This window comes from Epinephelus lanceolatus, chromosome 7 (genome assembly GCF_041903045.1).
Source record: "Epinephelus lanceolatus isolate andai-2023 chromosome 7, ASM4190304v1, whole genome shotgun sequence".
Taxonomy (NCBI): Eukaryota; Metazoa; Chordata; class Actinopteri; order Perciformes; family Serranidae; genus Epinephelus; species Epinephelus lanceolatus.
The window spans coordinates 17,526,989-17,545,029 of NC_135740.1; positions in this window are offsets into that span (position 1 = coordinate 17,526,989).

An 18,041-nucleotide genomic window follows, 5' to 3' on the forward strand; every position below is an offset into this window, starting at 1 on the left:
TCACACACAAGCTGTGTTCGAGTCAATAAAAAAACAGAAAGTGTATAAACTCTGTGCAGGGTGACAATTTTCAGGAACTCCATATTCAGTGTTCATGTTCAAACAGGGAAAGTTTTTGGCGCGTAATGGCAGTGTGTGTGCTGTTGTGCATGTGAGGTACAGTTTCGTGCAATGGCAAAAATACTAATGGCTCTAACCTTGCTAATGAGACTTTTTATACATTGACACATACATGTACAGTTAGTCTTCCACTATATTGAGGAACAGAGTCAAAAGAATGCCCTACGAAGGTCACTGCTCCGTACTGCCTTCTGGTAATGCTTTTTTCGCCCAGACTTCTGATTGGCCAACATCGCCATCTTCTTTTTGTGGCTTTGGATTTGAGTTTAAATTGCTGGCCCTGTCAGAGATTTTTTTATGATATGGTTTGTTTGGACAATATTTTTGAGAACAGAGGGAAAAAAACAAAAACATAAAAGTGTTCATCGGGACTGGGCTGGGACGGGACGATTGTGAAATGCTGTCTGGGGTGCAAACATCATTGCATCAGTGCAATGTTTTAATGTAGTGGGGTATTTGTTAAAAGTACAAATGTAATTGAGAGCAGATTCGGTTCATCTGGTATTTGTATTAGGGGTATAAATCACCAGTTTCATTACAATACGATATTATAATGCTTCTGTGGACAACGCTACAATATTTTGCAATATTATAAAGTCTGCCATGATACGATTTCGATTCCATTCAGGGGTCTGCGATGGATATTAGACAATTCTTTATACCCCTTTCTCTTTTTTGCTTTTGGCCCTAAAAGATAAAAACAACACATAAATACGAAGTGCAGTACAGTTTACTTTACACTGACTCCAATACCACACATAAAACAGGTCAGGGGATAAATGAACCTCCAGGGCTTTCTAACAAAATATTTCTACAGTGCTGATTTATTATTCCAGAGTATATCACATTATCCTCATCATCTTTCTCTCTGCTGCTTGCCATCTGCCTGCTGCTATTTGATGGTGACACAGAATTTCTAAATAAAAGTGGATCCCAAGGATGATGATGATATACAGCTAGGGAAATAATGATTTGATCCCCTGATGATGTTGTTTGAACTTTTGTTGATGAAGTTTGCCCACTGACAAAGAAATGATCAGTCTATAATTTTAATGGTAGGTTTATTTTAACCGTGAGAGACAGATAATTAACAAAAAATTCCAGAAAACCACTTTGGGAAAAAAGTTATAAATTGATTTGCATTTGCTCGAGTGAAATAAGTATTTAATCCTTAAAAACACCATGGCCAAGACCAAAGAGCTGTCCAAAGATGTCAGGGACAAGACTGTAGACCTGTACAAGGCTGGAATGGGCTACAAGGCAATTACCAAGCAGCTTGGTGAGAAGGTAACAACAGTTGGTGGGATTATTCGCAAATGGAAGAACCACAAAATAACTGTCAATCTTTCTCGGTTTGGGGCTCCACACAAGATCTCGCCTCTTTGGGCTACTATGATCATGAGAACGGTGAGCAAACAGCCCAGAACTACATGAGAGGAGCTTGTTAATAATCTCAAGGAAACTGGGACCACAGTCACCAAGGAAACCATTGGTAACACACTACGCTGTAATGGACTGAAATCCTGCAACTCCAGTTAGGTCCCCCTGCTCTAGAAGGCACATGTACAGGCCCATCTGAAGTTCGTCAATGAACACCTGAATGATTCTGAGAAGAACTGGGAGAGGGTGTTGTGGTCAGATAAGACAAAAATCAAGCTCTTTGGCTTCAACTCGACTTGCCGTGTTCGGAGGAGAAGGAATGCTGACTATGACCCAAAGAACACCATTCCCACCATCAAGCATGGAGGTGGATGCATTATGCTTTAGGGGTCTTTCTCTGCTAAAGGGAAAGGACAACTTCACAGCATCAAAGGGAAGATGGACAGGCTCATGTTCTGTGAAATCTTGAGTGAGAACCTCCTCCCCTCAGCCAGGGCACTGAAAATGGGTCGTGGATGGGTATTCCAGCATGACAATGACCCAAAACACACGGCCAAGGCAACAAAGGAGTGGCTCAAGAAGAAGCACGTTAAGGTCCTGAAGCAGCCCAGACAGTCTCCGGACCTGAATCCCATTGAAAATCTGTGGAGGGAGTTGAAGCTTTGAGTTGCCAAACGTCAGCCTTGAAACCTTTATGATTTGGAGATGATCTGCAAAGGGGAGTGGGCCAAAATCCCTCCTGAGATGTGTGCAAACTTGGTGGCCAATTACAGTACAAGAAACGTCTGACCTCTGTGATTGCCAACAAGGGTTTTGCCAACAAGTACTTGTCTTGTTTTGCTACGGGATCAAAAACTTATTTCACTTGATCAAATGCAAATCAATTCATACATTTTTTCCAATGTGTTTTTCTGGATTTTCTTTTGTTAATTATCTGTCTCTCACTGTTAGAATAAACCTACCATCACCAGGATCTTATGTTCTTCACCTGTAGGTGGCAACATCATCATGTCCACAACTGGTACTGTCCTATAAAGTCGCATTTCCACAAAACACTTTTGGTATAGTACTCTTAGAACTGGTATGTAACCTGGACAGACATGTACCTCAACTTTATTTCTGTTTGTTGCTTCCACTGCAGACAGTACTCTTAAATTCAGGAAGGGTTGTTACTGGATAGTTATAGCCGTGTCGCAGCTCCATCCAGCTACTGCTGTATTTCCCTTCACTAGCAATGCTGAGGAACGTTCGGATCTCGTTAATCGTCCATGGAACAGGGCTGTGTGCTGACACATTCAGAACAAAATAGAACAGGCTGGAGTGTTTAGAGTCTTTGTCCCAGTCAGTGGGATATTTAAAAAAAAAAGAAAAAAAGAAAGAAGCAAATTTGTGCACTGAGTCGCTCTAGACGCTTGTTGGAAATGAGGCCTAATTGGCACAGCCTGGCAGTAACTGACTGAACAGCTTCATTTGATGGTAAATTTGTACCCTCCCAAAATAAGTTTTTGGTTTTGTGAATTAGAAGCCTGTTCCATCAGGTGCGTCACAGTAATAATTATAATGATAATAATTCAGAGACGTAAAGCTTTACCATTCCACCTTATTGGATTCATGCAAATAAGGGTCAGACATTGCAATTGTGATTACCAGCAGGCTAACAGTTTCCAGTAGCCACCTGCAGTTACACTACAGGTAATCACATGGTTTTCTCCATCTAATTTCCAAAAGCCAATTAGCTTTCCCTCCAAGTACAACAGCTATTTACAAGAAACATTACGCACAGGACAAATTGAAAAGAACCTGCTCCTCATTTTTCTGTTCAAGTCGCTCTGACATACACTCATATTTTCCAAGCATGCTCATTTTTTTTCTCCTGGATGGAAAAAGCATCTACTAACAGATGGTCGTAGCAAATGTTAAAAACAAAATGCAATTTTTTCCATGTGTTTGTGAACCTCCTGTTTTGTTAAGCAGGGTGTGGAAAATATCACAGCGAACAAATGGAATTAAAAAGCAATTTCTCAAAATAAAGCTGAATCTTTGGCACAGTACATGGAGAGGAGAAAAAAAAACACATCATGATTTATTGTGACTGTTCAGATTTGGCCACCATTGATTAACTATGTCCTTAGCTGGCACCACCTCAAACACTACGCCTAAATGATGATTAAAAAGAAGCAGTGAGGAGTGTAAAAGAAGGTGAAATAAATATGTTCCAGTTAATTCGAATAGATGTAAATAACGTCAAAGTCTACGTTTTTGTTCTTTTTCCACTTCATTTACTCCGTTGAAGGCTACTGATGAATATTAAGTATGTTTACCCAGTTTCTTTTGTTAGTGGAGATGGCTTACCATAATGATGCTGCCAAGATTGTGTTGTTGTATTAATTTGCCAAACAAAAGCTATTCATCAGTGTTTTTCTGTATCTATCAGAGTGTTTAACACCCAGGTGGGAAATAAACCCAAACAATAAGAGATCTGATTTTCCCGGTTAGCAAGACATTTTGGCAGGTCTCTCATTAACCTGATGTCATCATATTGTACACTGCAACAAGACACGCAGCTGATCATATCATTCAAATGTGCAGCTGTCCCCCAAGTCACAACAAATAAACAGAGACAACAAACAACCATCGTTCTATTTTTGAAAATGGGATTTTTCTGTAGTTTGACATACTTTCCTCCTTCTACTCCGTGCAATGACAACTTTTAGAGACGTTTCAGTTCCTAAATAGCACTCAGGTCTTCGCTATCGCCATGAGAAAATTATTTGTTTTTCTGCGAAACGGCGAGATAAAAAGTCTTTAAATATAAACTGGTATTTTACCTCATGGCAAAACTGGTGCTTGTTGAGTTTGTTAACATTCTCTCCAGCCTCTCAAGGAGTATTCATTGCCTCCCCACAGTCCCACTCAGATATACTCTTATCCTTCTTATCCTCAGCAAATCAATACCTACCTCAGCTACTTTGAGAATCAGCCATCCACACACATCAGCTAAGAAGTGATGCTTCAGAAGCACAAAGCAGAAATCCTTGGTGGAAATCTTTGCTTGCGTTAGCATCTTCAGGTGCATCTCGGTGGTATTGGGGCTCGTGGAATATACTGAGGAAACAGTTGCAAGTTAACTCATCCTCATCAATACACCAGCTGGCTACGAGTGCATTAAAGGAGCATTTACAAATAACACCACTGAGTAAATGTGTCTCCCTTAAAACAATGAATGAATGTTTGTCTCTAAATTGAAACCAGTATGTTACTAAATCAAATATCAAACATTTAAATCAGCCTGTTCCCTCATTATAAATGGATTTCCTGAAGTGTTACCCAATGTCTTGAAGGGTAATTATTAAAAGTGCCTTTAATGGAGGTCAGAGAGGTTGGTTCATGCCATTAATCTAATTGTATGTCATTTAAATATCATAAATCATATTTTACATGTTTACATTTGACATTTCTTTGCACTTAACAGTGCAGTAATATCTTTGCCTGCTTCCTGTAATCATCAGTGCATGAATATTGATGTGGTATCTCTCCAGGCACTTCATCTAAAATGAATGAAGACGGGCCTCCAGCTCAGACAGATCTGCACAAACACGGCATGCTCATTAAAGACCAATTGTATAATAATGTGCACCTGTCTAAAGAAATGAAAGGTAGCCTTCCCGAACGTGTTCCCTGCTAAGAGACCTGAAATTAGCTGTTAAGACATATACGATTTCTGCTGTTTTATGCCACTTGTGTTTAGTTTTACAGCAAGGTGTAACAAATTATTTACTAACAAATGATCAGACGTGAAGGTGGCAAAATGAATTACCTGAGATTAAGTTCTACAACATGCAAGATCACAATAAATCAAGCACTTGAAAATTAAATTATAAGATTTTACTTCCAGCACTTGCCATATTTTGACACTATGTCACTATGTTTTTTGCAAAAAAACATACTTTAAGTTTGTGGTAATTAAATCTAAGTTTGGATTTTCAGCTGAATGTTTCAGTATTTTTATTTCCAAGTGCAGGAGTGGAACAGATTTTAAATGTGAAAATGACATTTCACAGATATGTCTTTCTCTGGAATTCTCTGTTCCCGAGCCAGGAGGTGCCGAGCCCAGATGGGTCGGGTCACATGACTGGCTTCTATATCTCATATGCTAATTTTGTATATTGCAATGGGAGTTGGGACCTGCAACTTGAACCTGGCAATCTGAAAGCAAACTGAGAACTAATTTGAGTGTCCCCATCCAAATGGGTTACATAGTTCTGAAGGGCTGTTTGTTTGAAAAAGAAAAATCAAATCATTTTGCTTCCACCGATATTCCCTATTTGTGACGCTGTTATACATTATTTTTCAGTGTAATTGGGAAATATCTCCTGAAACTTCTTGGACTCGAAGGAGGCGAATCTGGCCTGCTTATTATCACTTGTTTCTTCTTAACTTATGATGTGAATGTGGCACCATGGACTCTGCAGTTTAAAGGGGCAAAAAGCGAAATCGTTTCACCGCTAGGTTCGCTGTTGTGCACTGCCTGTAGACCAAAACAAAGTGTGTCATGAGCCACTCCTCCCTCTACCTCTGCTTTCCACCCCCCCACCCCACTCACCTCGTCTGTGCAGCCAAGGACCGCAGCACCTCCATGGACTATTACATCCAGACGGTCCCAGTGTTTCTTCCGCAGGCTCAGCTTCACTCAGCTGCCCGATATACCCGCCAGTGTTGCCAACTTAGCGACTTTGTCACTATATTTAGCGACTTTTCAGACCCCTCTAGTGACGCTTTTTCAAAAAAGCGACTAGCGACAAATCTCGCGACTTTTTCTGATGTTATTGAAGACTTCTGGAGACTCTGTTGTGAGAGCACGTATCATTCTTATTCTTCTCAACAAGCAGCGGATACTGCCGTGGGCCTTTCCCTCACCCCAAAGCACTCACAGACGGCCCAGTCCTCCCTCCCAGCAGCAGTCAGAGCAGGAGACGTTAACCCCTCCACGTCCAGGCTGCAAGTGAATCGCGCATGCGCGGAACCGCCGCTGGCTGATCCCGACCTGGTTTACAGTCAGGGCGGGATGTAAATGTAGAATTTTCTTTGTCTAATATAAATCACTGAAAGAAGGTTCATTTGTAGTTCTAAACATATTCAGGGTGTTTTTTTTTACTCAGTTACTTTTTACTCACATGATGTTATTCCTCTCTCCTACAGCAGCCATTACAATTACATGCATATGGACAATTATGCAAATTAGGTGATGATGTCATTTAGCGACTTCTAGCGAGTTTTAGGACAGCCAATAGCTACTTTTCTTACTGAGGAGTTGGTAACAGTGATACCCGCTGCTTCTTCCCACATTAACCTGAATAACAAACCAGGGCTCGGTGCTCTGGTTGGATCCAAACGGAGAGCTGGGGCTAACGTTAGCTGGGAAGCTAGCGGAGGCTAACTGGCTGTGCTGGCAGCTAAGTGAAGTGGAGCCTGAGGAGGAAGCACTGGTTAGCCCCGGTTTCACTACAGGCAGATTCACTCGCCACAGGGGCGAGGAAATAAAATCTAAACAGCCAACTTAGTTTGGCTTAGTTTAGCAGTTAGCGATGTCTTTCACTCACTCTCGGTCTCTGCTGTGTTTAGCTATTTCCCTGCTTTCCTGTTAGCGTTAGCACTAGTTGGCTGCCACGCTAACGTCTCTACTCTTCTCCGTGAGCCGTGAGCCCGCGAGCCCGCCAGGCTCATGGAGAAGAATAGGGATGTTAGCATTAGCGCTAGTCGGCTGCCACGCTAATGTTCCTACTCTTCTCCATGAGCCTGCAGCTCATGGCTCCGGCTCACGCAGAGTAGGGATGTTAGCGTTAGCTCCTGGAGTTAGCACTAGAGCTACTACGGCTGCTGGAGTAACTTACAGCTATGGAGCGCTTCTACCAGCTCTTCTAGTCACTGAGCCTCACCTCCATCTCAGCAAATATATTACATTTATTACAGGTATCATCATCATTGAAATAGGTAGGGAAATAGCTAAACACAGCCCGCCAGGCTGCCCGCCAGGCTACATTTTACAATGCTAATTGCAAATGTTAGCTGGGCTGCCGGGCTACTCACCTAACACAACCGTATCGCCTGACCCATTGCCGGGACAGAGCCGCTAATAACTCAAGAACGTACATGAACGTGCAGCTGGACCAGCTTGTAAACAAGGGGCTGGAGATCAACACAGAGAGAGGTTGTGTGAGGTCATGCTATACTCCAGATGAAATTACACCTCTAGTTCTTCACATAGCAATTTTTTAATTCAGTCAATCTAGAAATTATGAATTTCACTTATTGCTCCTTTAAGGAAGATACTAGCTGACTGGTCTGACCTATCTCCGGCTCAAACAAAAATGTAACATCAGCGGGTTGATACTGCTGAACAAAGGTTGAAAGATCAGTTCATACAGAATCAGCAAAGCAAACTGAAAAGTATGCCAGTATGCAATCTTAATGTTGAATTTAAACACAAGTTTAAATTGAAAACGTGTTTAGCATATGAAAACAGAAATTACAGACGGGGTATTTGTGACCTCTGGGTTACTAACAACAGAATCACCAAGGTCACTGGAAGATATGAAGGCTTGGGTGGGAAAGAAGGGGTCTGTAAGCTTTGCAGTGACAACAGTATCCCAAATAGTTTTAATGAATTAAAGCAGTATGAGTAAAAGGGAAAAATACTACGCAATGTTTTATTTAAACCACCCTATATTCTGATGAATTTCTACAGTAAGATAAAACAAAAGGTATATGAAAAGTAGGTACCTGCTTTACAAAAGTTCTACCTTTGTCTCCTTATGTTGCACTATATTCCTGCTAAGTATTATTGTTTTGTAGTGGTTGTATTGTACAGTTTGTGTGCAAGCTATACCATGTCACCATGGTCTCGGGTCTGAATCCAACTCATTGAACAAGTATTTTGACAGGATATCTGTCACTAGGTCTCTTGTCGATAGCGGTGTAAATCACCAGTTTCATCATGACACAATACTGTATCTATTCTTTGACAGTGATACAACATCTGCTGATGTCACACAGTCTGCCACAATACAATTACGATTTCCTCTAATTAATTCCATGGACCTGCAATCAGTATGAGACTTTAGCACACGCCCAGATTGGTTACTGAAGAAGCTGTCAACCCTTTCTTAAAAACAACACATTAGTAACTGTCAATAATTCTAACCGGTTAAATGCAGTTAGATTCACAGTAAATTAACTCCACTAACACCCATAAAACATGGCATTTAACTAAAGTATACATTTAAGCTCAATAATAACTGTCAAGGTTCAAGGTTTATAGACAGAACAATTTCGCTAGTCACGCTTACACACTAGCTAGCATCTTTCCTTCTACTCATAGGTTAACAAATTACTTGTATCATTTATGCTTTTTCTTACTCAGGTTAGTTTAAGTCACTGCATCCCCTGACTGAAGAGCAGGGTTGAATTTCAGCCCAACACAGTTGCAACTCAGCCCAACATTGTTGAAACAGAGCAGCTAAAATTGCCAGAGCAAGAGCAACAACTTAGTGGAGTGAAATGCCCAGTTAGGTCTTTCGTGTTTCCTGAGTATTTCACCTTGCAACTAGGGATGCATCGAATATTCGGTAACCGAATATATTCAGCCGAATATTGCAAAACAAACACACATAAGATATTCCGTGGAATAAGTGAAAAGCAAGGCCGAATAGCGGCGTGTTTTGATGACGCAATCAAACAGCATGCCGTGACGGGTGGAGTAAAATGTCAGCAGTGTGGCAATATTTCAAAGTGTTGGAGAGTGATAGAAGAAAAGCAGTTTGCAAAGAATGTAATACTGAACTATCTAAAGTAGTGCTGCAGGGTATACTGGTACCAACAGTAGACCGCGGTACTAAAACACCACCATACATGAAGATGAGCATTTTACTCGCATTTGCAATTAAAAATAGTTTTGTGCGAGCAAAATAAATCATTCAGGAGCACGCTGTGCAAGTACAGATTTCAACCAGCAGCAGAAACGAAAGGCGAATCCTGACGGTTGTGGGTTGAACGGAGGTCACAGACACAGACAGTAATGTATTCCTGTCAAATACAGCGGCCATAGTGCGCCGCGGCGCAAGATAACGGCTTACCGGCGACGGAGAAGCCTTAACGGTTCTGCTATCGGTACTGGATCAGTCGCATTTTGTTTTGTTTTTTTACAAGATAAACCTTATTTTGCACATTTATCTCATCAACTCCGTCAATTATCCGTCATTGTATCATAATTTTCGCTATTCTCCCTGAAGATGAGAGATCTGTCTTGCTCACCCTGGCTGTCTGCTGTGTGTGAGTGGAGAGCAGGGGGATGGGGCTGTTGTTCCAGTGACACACATACACATACACACACACACACACACACACACACACACACACACACACACACAAGACAGCGCATACACCAACTCAAGCTCGTAGTCTACCTTTAGATAGATAATGATGGCGGAGAGAGCCCAACGGTCAAAAGTGTGGCTTTACATTACAAGAGTTGATGCAGACACAGCGCGTTGTCACAAGTGTGACAAATGTTTTGCGTGTAAGGGCGGCAACACTAGTAATTTGTCAAAACACCTTGCAAAAGTGCATCATATTCAGACAGAAAGATGTACAGGGTTTGACTGCCCTAGCACAGCTAGTTCATCTACGTCCAGTCCAGGTTTGTAACATTATGCTAGCAGCCAACACATGAAGTTAATAACCATTAGCTATTTTGCAACCCTATTTACTAAATAGGGTTTCAGATTTGGGATTTTATTTGTGTATTTTTCAGATACTTCTAAATACATGAATATAACCATAATTAGAGCCTGGGCTGGGTGCGTGGGATTTCCCCCCCTCTGGTCTATATATCCATTGTGATAAATGTTACATCACCATATAAAATATCTAGAATACCTAACATACCTAGAATACCTAATATTTTTACTTGTAGGCTAGATTTGTTTATATATGCTACAGTGATTTGTTTTCCACAGAGCTCTACGGTGCGAGCATTTTACTGCATTTGCGACTAAAAATAGTTTTGTGCAAGTAAAAGAAATCATTCAGGAGCACGCTGTGCGAGTACAGATTTCAACCAGCAGCAGAATCCTGTCGGTTGTGGGTTGAACGGGGGTCACAGACACAGACAGGAATATGTATTCCTGTCAAGTACGGCGACCATAGTGCTCCACAGCGCAAGATAACGGCTTACCAGCGACGGAGAAGCCTGGCTCCAGGTCCAATATTTTCCTCTTTGTTGGTGTCATGACTGTCCAGAAGTACCTGAACAGCCGAGCCGTGGCGGCACACAGGTATGTGACGTGTCAGGAGAAATGAGCCGTTCACATTTCTCTCTTTGTGGCAGGTAACGGTCCACAAACCTCACCGCACTTTAGGGACTGTTCTTTACTTATGAAGGGACTTGTCAGGGGAGGAGGGTGGCTGGTTGATTTTTATTTTATTTATTTATTTTTATTTTGATCCCCCTATGTTAATCACTTATTGATGCCGTTTTTGAAGTATGAATAAGTCAATAAGTAATTTATTCCACTGAAATATCATTGATGTGGTATTGTGATACTACTCAGAACTGTGATACTTTCACTGGTATCGTACCGTGGGACCCAATTTTGGTACCGTGACAACACTATTATTTTATGTATTTTACATTTCAAGTTGTAAAAAGTAAAATGTTTTGTTAAAAACCTATTTTGTTGCATAATGAGAATTGAGAAAATAAAGCAATTTATGTTCTTAATTTGTTTTTGCTTTTCTTCCTCAAAAAGTATCGATAAGAATACCATTAAAATACCGGACCCCCCCCCCCTGTTAATCACTTATTGATGCCGTTTTTGAAGTATGAATAAGTCAGTAAGTAATTTATTCCATTGAAATATCATTGATGTACTATAGAAAAGTGATTTATCTTTTTATAAATAACAAAAGGCACATCTGCCTCATTTACGCTGTGGTATCGTGATACTACTCAGAACCATGATATTTTCACTGGTATCGTACCGTGGGTCCCAATTTTGGTACAGTGACAACATTAATCTGGAGGGGGTTCATCTGCAAAAACTAATGAAAAACTAAACAACGGCATTCGGTATTTGGTACTCGGTATTCGGCCAAGCGTTTAATTTTACTCGGCTTCGGCCACAAATTTTCATTTCGGTGCATCCCTACTTGCACGGCATTGTTTATACAAGGACTGCACAGTCTTTTGACGGGCCAAAATTCCAAAGTCCCGTTAGACAGAAAAATGTCCCATTGGACCTAAAGCCAATCACACCAAACAAACTCCTACTGGTTCTAAGTCCTGTTTCTCCCAAAGTATACACTTCCCTGGAGTTAGACAACCCAGTCAGTGTAAAAAATGTTCATATTGTACGTTTCTGTAAACCACAGGTACATTACATTTGTCAACAATGCTTGGTGAATGTGTGGTTACTTTCAAGCACAAAAGTCATTCAGATATGGCTAGGAAAAAAACATGTTTTGCCTTAAAACACTCAAGCTTTGATACACGTAAGTAGCTAGAAGGGCAGGGATAGATCAGTGAAAAACACCCAGGTCCAGTGGCTCAAACACTGGCTAAAATGTCGCAGAGAAATGCCATGAAGTGTCTGTAGAAACACTCAGTATCTGTGGCTCAAACAAGCTTCTGGTCAAATGGCAAAACATCGACATTTTTTGGACTAATGGGGCTTCAGAACTTTTGGCCGTCGGAACAATGGCATGGCACCATTTGCATATGGCATCTGCTTTTGTATGCTGACCCACCTTTTCACTGAAATCTAATAATATTTCCACACTGCTGATTTATTTCATAGAGTGGAGTAAATATCGTCATCATCTTTTTCTTGGCTGCTTGCCATCATCTGCCTGGTGTTGTTTGATGGTGACACAGGAAGTGCCACGGGAATTTAAAAAAAGAACAGGGCCTATCTTAAAGATGATAAAATGGATTGATGTTTTTATTTGCATCAATGACACTGAATCAATTATTAAATCAATACATCGATTCAAATCAAGGGATCATTAAACCCCTATTCAAAAAAAACACACTGAGAATCTCCAAAGCCAGAAGCTTTAAACCCTTTAAACCTTGTTGTCTTGAGGGCAGTGCCTTTTATTATACTTAAGTCTCCCTCATAAGAATCAGTAACAGTCTTGTGTTTGTCTGTTAAAGGTGGGCGACGCTGCTCGTGCAAACTACTGAGATCCTCTGATTTATTCAAAACAACACACTAATGCTGCCTCCATTAAGAGCATTACTCTCTGTTTGCTGGAGGGTTTTTTTCCAGTAAAGAAGTGCCTGCTCATAGGTGTTAAAAATAAAGACTGCATGGAGATTCCATGAACTAAATGTACATGTATAATGTACAGCGAGAACTCTGGGTATTAGTCTTGGATCCCTCAGAAGACAGCTCTGTTTCACCATACAGCAAATGACCCAGAGCTTTTAACTTGACAAAACAGACTGATGTAATATTACAAACTGTGGAATAAACACTGAATGTTTGTGCTCTCTAAAAAATGTAGGTGACACAGGGATAACATCTATCATTTCTAACAGTTTTCAAGACGCACTCAGGTACAAACCTGAACTTTTATCAAAGCATCTTGTCACTAAAGCAGCAAGGCCACAGCCTGTGTTCACTGTGCTCATTATGACTGATAGAATCTAAATTTCTGCATCAGTAACTAATGCAAGTCATGTCTGCTGCTGCATCTGGTCTGTTGACATACTGCTCTTTGAAGCTCTCTGAGCACAAGCTGCACCAAAAGGCTATTCTTCCTTTATTGCGCTTCTTATCACTTTCATTTTTTTGCTTGGAGACTTTCCAAAGAGCTAATTCTTTTTTCTGGATGGCTGAAGGCAGTCAAGCCAATCCTGTGGAGCAGCTTCTGCCATGCTGCATTGCACCTACTACAATCCAAATAGGGTCATGGCTAGAGGGTATCTGCATGCTGTTGAAGTGACATTCCTCTCTGCACAGTTGGTGTGTGTTGTACGATCCAGGCAGCTGTCTGATGTCAATATTACTGGAGGCCATGGCACCGGATGTCTTAATGAACAGCATGATCAAGCTACACCTACCGTAATTAGTTGTTTTCTCAAGCTAGATACTCCGTTAATTACAAAACATATTCTTTTCCTGTACATCTGTGAAATAGGAGCATTGACTTCTTGAGAGTTTTTACCCCTCCTGACAAATTCCTTTTCACAGTGACAAATTAATATACAAGTCAGGGCCGACTGCTGTGTGTCCCATAGCTTGTTGTCTTTTGGCCTCAACAGTACCATCTGTGAAAGACAGGTTTATCTTTGTGCGACATGAATAACTGTATGTATAATAATCACCATCACAAATTTCCATCCATCCATTTTCCGCCACTTATCCAAGGCTGGGTCAGCGCAGCAGCAGGCTAAGCTAAGTTTTGGCTTCCACAGTTAATTGAAATTCATTGTGCGATATTGATGCTTTGCATTTACAGTGCCTGACTATTCAGGTCTTGCATTTGCCACCACAGCCGCTACGATATTAGTGGTGGCGCAGAAAATCAGCTTGTCTTGCCACTGAATATATATGTATTAATGGTGCATGTAATCCTTGCTTAGTTAAATCCTTGTTGCTGTTGTTGGTGTCCATGGGGCTGTGGTGAGGGTGACACAGCTTAAGTCCATGGAAATGGATTGAACCATGTGTTTGTTTGCAAATGTTAGCTTTCATACCTAGCTAGCTTTACATCTACAGCAGCAACCAAGCGCTACATCCAAAGCACTTCTCAAAGCTCAAGATAGTTTTGAAAATAAATAGCTGTAACGAAAAAATATATTGGTGTTGTGTTGCTTTGTTGCTTGCATGGGAATTTTTCTATTTTAATTACACTAACTTTTCACCTGCAGCCATTCACCCATTCACACACTACCATACAAGGTGCCACCTGCTACACAGTAACAAGGTCATACACATTCACACACCAATGGAACAGACATTAGGAGCAATTTGAGGTTCAGTATCTTGCCCAAGGATACTTTGTCATGCAGACTGGGGGAGCCAGGGATCGAATGGCCGATCATCCGATTAGTGGACGACACACATTTCCTCCTGAGTCACAGCTGCCTACACCCATGGGCTGCATGATATCTACCCAGTGTCAAATCAAATCTGATGTCTATGGATAATCCATAAAAAATCAAATAATCTATTGTATAAATTTAATGCTTTAACATTTTGAGAAGGAGTTTGCTTTTACATTTTCTCTCTAAGCAGAGTTTTATGTTATCCTTTCACTCATGAAGACTGAACCATATAAATATTCTATTTCTAAGCTATAAACAAAACAGGATTTTTGTCTTGTGTAAGATGTATGATATACAAAGCAAGAAAATAGAGGCCGACAGTGAAAATAGTTGTTCAACGCAGTGGATTCTTGGTCGGTCAAACATCAAATCTGCATCTATAGTATAGATCAGTAGCACAATCACATTATCACAACATTGTCTTTATCATCGCAGTGTGTCTCCTGGACAGTGAGGCACAGTCTTCATGGACATGACTAATTACAGTATCTGCTGTCACAGCAGACGTGACATAAAATAACAGAAATGTCTGTAGTCATATTCTACATATTTGTGAATATTTTATAAACCTAAACATAAGGTTACTGCCTATAGGCAGTTCCTGCGGGGACGTCTGTACCGTACCAAAGACACCACAGCCACCAAGCCTCAGAGAACTGGGGATGACGGTGGTCGAGCAGGTGGGCTACATGATATGTATGAAGAAATGATCCTGCAATTATTATGACAGATACTGCCATTGTAGTTGAGTATGTGTCCTGATTTAAGTGAGAGTTGTCATTTTTACATTAAATTTTCATTGAAGACATATTAAAATGATGATGATAGGATTTCTTTATGTCTGGAATAGGAGCACCATGATGCTTCATTTACAACAGCATGCTGTGACACATTTTAACCTTTTTAAAATACTGGAGCTCTTGCGATTTGTATCTTGCACATTGTCATATTGGGATTTCATTAGTATTTCAATTAATTGAGCAGTTTTCACAGGCAGGCGTCAGATCTGTGCAGAGCACCAGACAAAAAACGCAGACACATCACCAACACTATGATAATAACATCCAAAACACGTTTCACTTTCAGTGGTCTCTGTAACATGAGAAATACTGTCACATGTCATGTGACACCACTGTTTCTATGATTTCAAAACTAATTTGTTGTTCAAATGGGTAGCGCTATTGGGGAAAATAATAGGGTGCATCCCAGGACGCATTAATAATCGGTTTCCTGTGTCCTTTAAGATATAATCTGACATGGACGCAGGACCCATGCCTAGCAACATCACTGCAGAAGCATCATGTGTTAAAAAAACTCCATAAAGATGTATGAATGACCATGACAAATAAATATATTTCAATGGGATACTCACTGAGTGGCATTATCATGCTTGCTCATCTCTTGACACACTTGAGAAATTGTGGATGCTTTTTGCCATTGTGCGTGGTTTCCTATAGTTTAACAATGTCATAACCTGGCAACAGTCAACAGTCAGCAAACTAATCATCACTTTAACAAAGTACAGACACCCCACCAGTCTGCAGGCTAAGGCACAAGTGTCATCCTTCTTGCCCTTAACACCATAAATGTATCTCTTCCTATTGTGGTAAAGTCATTTTCTATAACTGATATATCCACACCAGTAGGGATGAGGAGTAGGGGTTCTCACACTTCATCATGGTGCTCTAAAACGACTTAACTGTTAAGGTCAACACATAACGTTCGTCCAACAGAGCACAAAAAAAGAAATGACATTTTCATTCTTTAACCTTTTTCTGCAAATTGCTAAACTATCATCGCAACTGGGAAAACAATTTTCATAAGTGGTTAACCTACGTGTCCACTGGAAGTTCAGCAGGTATAGCGTGGTTGTGTCGCTCAGAGGCAGAAGAGCACCAGCCACACCAGAGTACTGGGTCTGCACTTTTCTCCACTACAGAGGAGCATGGGGCACGTTCAGCACGCACACACACACGTGCGCACACACACACACACACACACACACACACACACACACACACACACACACACACACACACACACACACACACACACACACACACCCTGCATGTGTGCAAAACGAGTTCACTCAAAAGTAAGGCAAAATATTACATTGGCTCAGCTGCACACACATTGCCTTAGGTCCAATGGTAGCCTTGCATTTACCCTGGCAAAAAAAGGCACACAAATGATTTTATATTCAGCTCCAGTCTAAAATATAAAACAAGTCACAATTTGGCATGACCTCTTACAAACGCCTCAAACCATTCCTCTGTGATTGCAGTCTAGTAAACGTTCGGGACTTTAGACTTTAACCAGCTCTGGTTTTGCTTATTTTATGTTTGAGCAACTTTATTATGATTACAGAAATGAGGTCAGTCAAGAATACAAAAGTATTTATCAAAGACACAAAACACTGTAAATAACAAATCAAATGTTGTTTCACTGTTAAGCAGTTCCTAGGGTAATTGTTATGGATAAACAAAATTAAGCTGGAAAAGGGCTGCTACCAGCGGTCATCACAACACGACCGATACAGCTGCTCATAATTTCCAAAAATAAAGCCTGCTGACAACAGTTTTTAAAATATATATTTAGAGTTAACACTGTAGAGACCCTCTTGCTTACTTTTAGTAAACAACTGTGCACCTGAGGCTATTTATAAGAATACAGTTAGTTATATAGACACACACATACACTACATGTGGCATACTGCCAATTATAATCAGTTGCAAAGTAGATTTTCACATACAGTACCAAGAAGCTGCTTTGGTGTTTCAGTGCACAGACAAGAAACATAAAAAACTACTAATAAAGAAAATACTGTTTAAAATATGTACAATGTGACTGTTTAAAATGAAAGGGCTGGGCAGTATTTAGGGCTCAGCAATAAGGCTTAAAAGTAATATCCTGATATTTTTAGGCTATATCCAGATACACAATATACACACGTGGACAAAATTGTTGGTACCCTTCTGTTAAAGAAAGAAAACCCCACAATAGTCACTGAAATAACTTGAAACTGACAAAAGTAATAATAAATAAAAATTTACTGAAAATTAACTAATGAAAATCAGACACTGCTTTAGGATTGTGGTTCAAAGGAATAATTTTAAAAAACAAACTAATGAAACTGGCCTGGACAAAAATGATGGTACCCCTAGAGAAGACTGAAAATAATTTGACCATAGGGACATGTTAAACTAAGGTGTGTCCTTTAATTAACATCACAGGTGTCTTCAAACTTGTAATCAGTCAGTCTGCCTATTTAAACGATGAAAAGTAGTCACTGTGCTGTTTGGTATCATGGTATGCACTACACTGAACATGGACCACAGAAAGCTAAGGAGAGAGTTGTCATAGGAGATTAGAAAGAAAATTATAGACAAGCATGTTAAAGGTAAAGGCTATAAGACCATCTCCAAGCAGC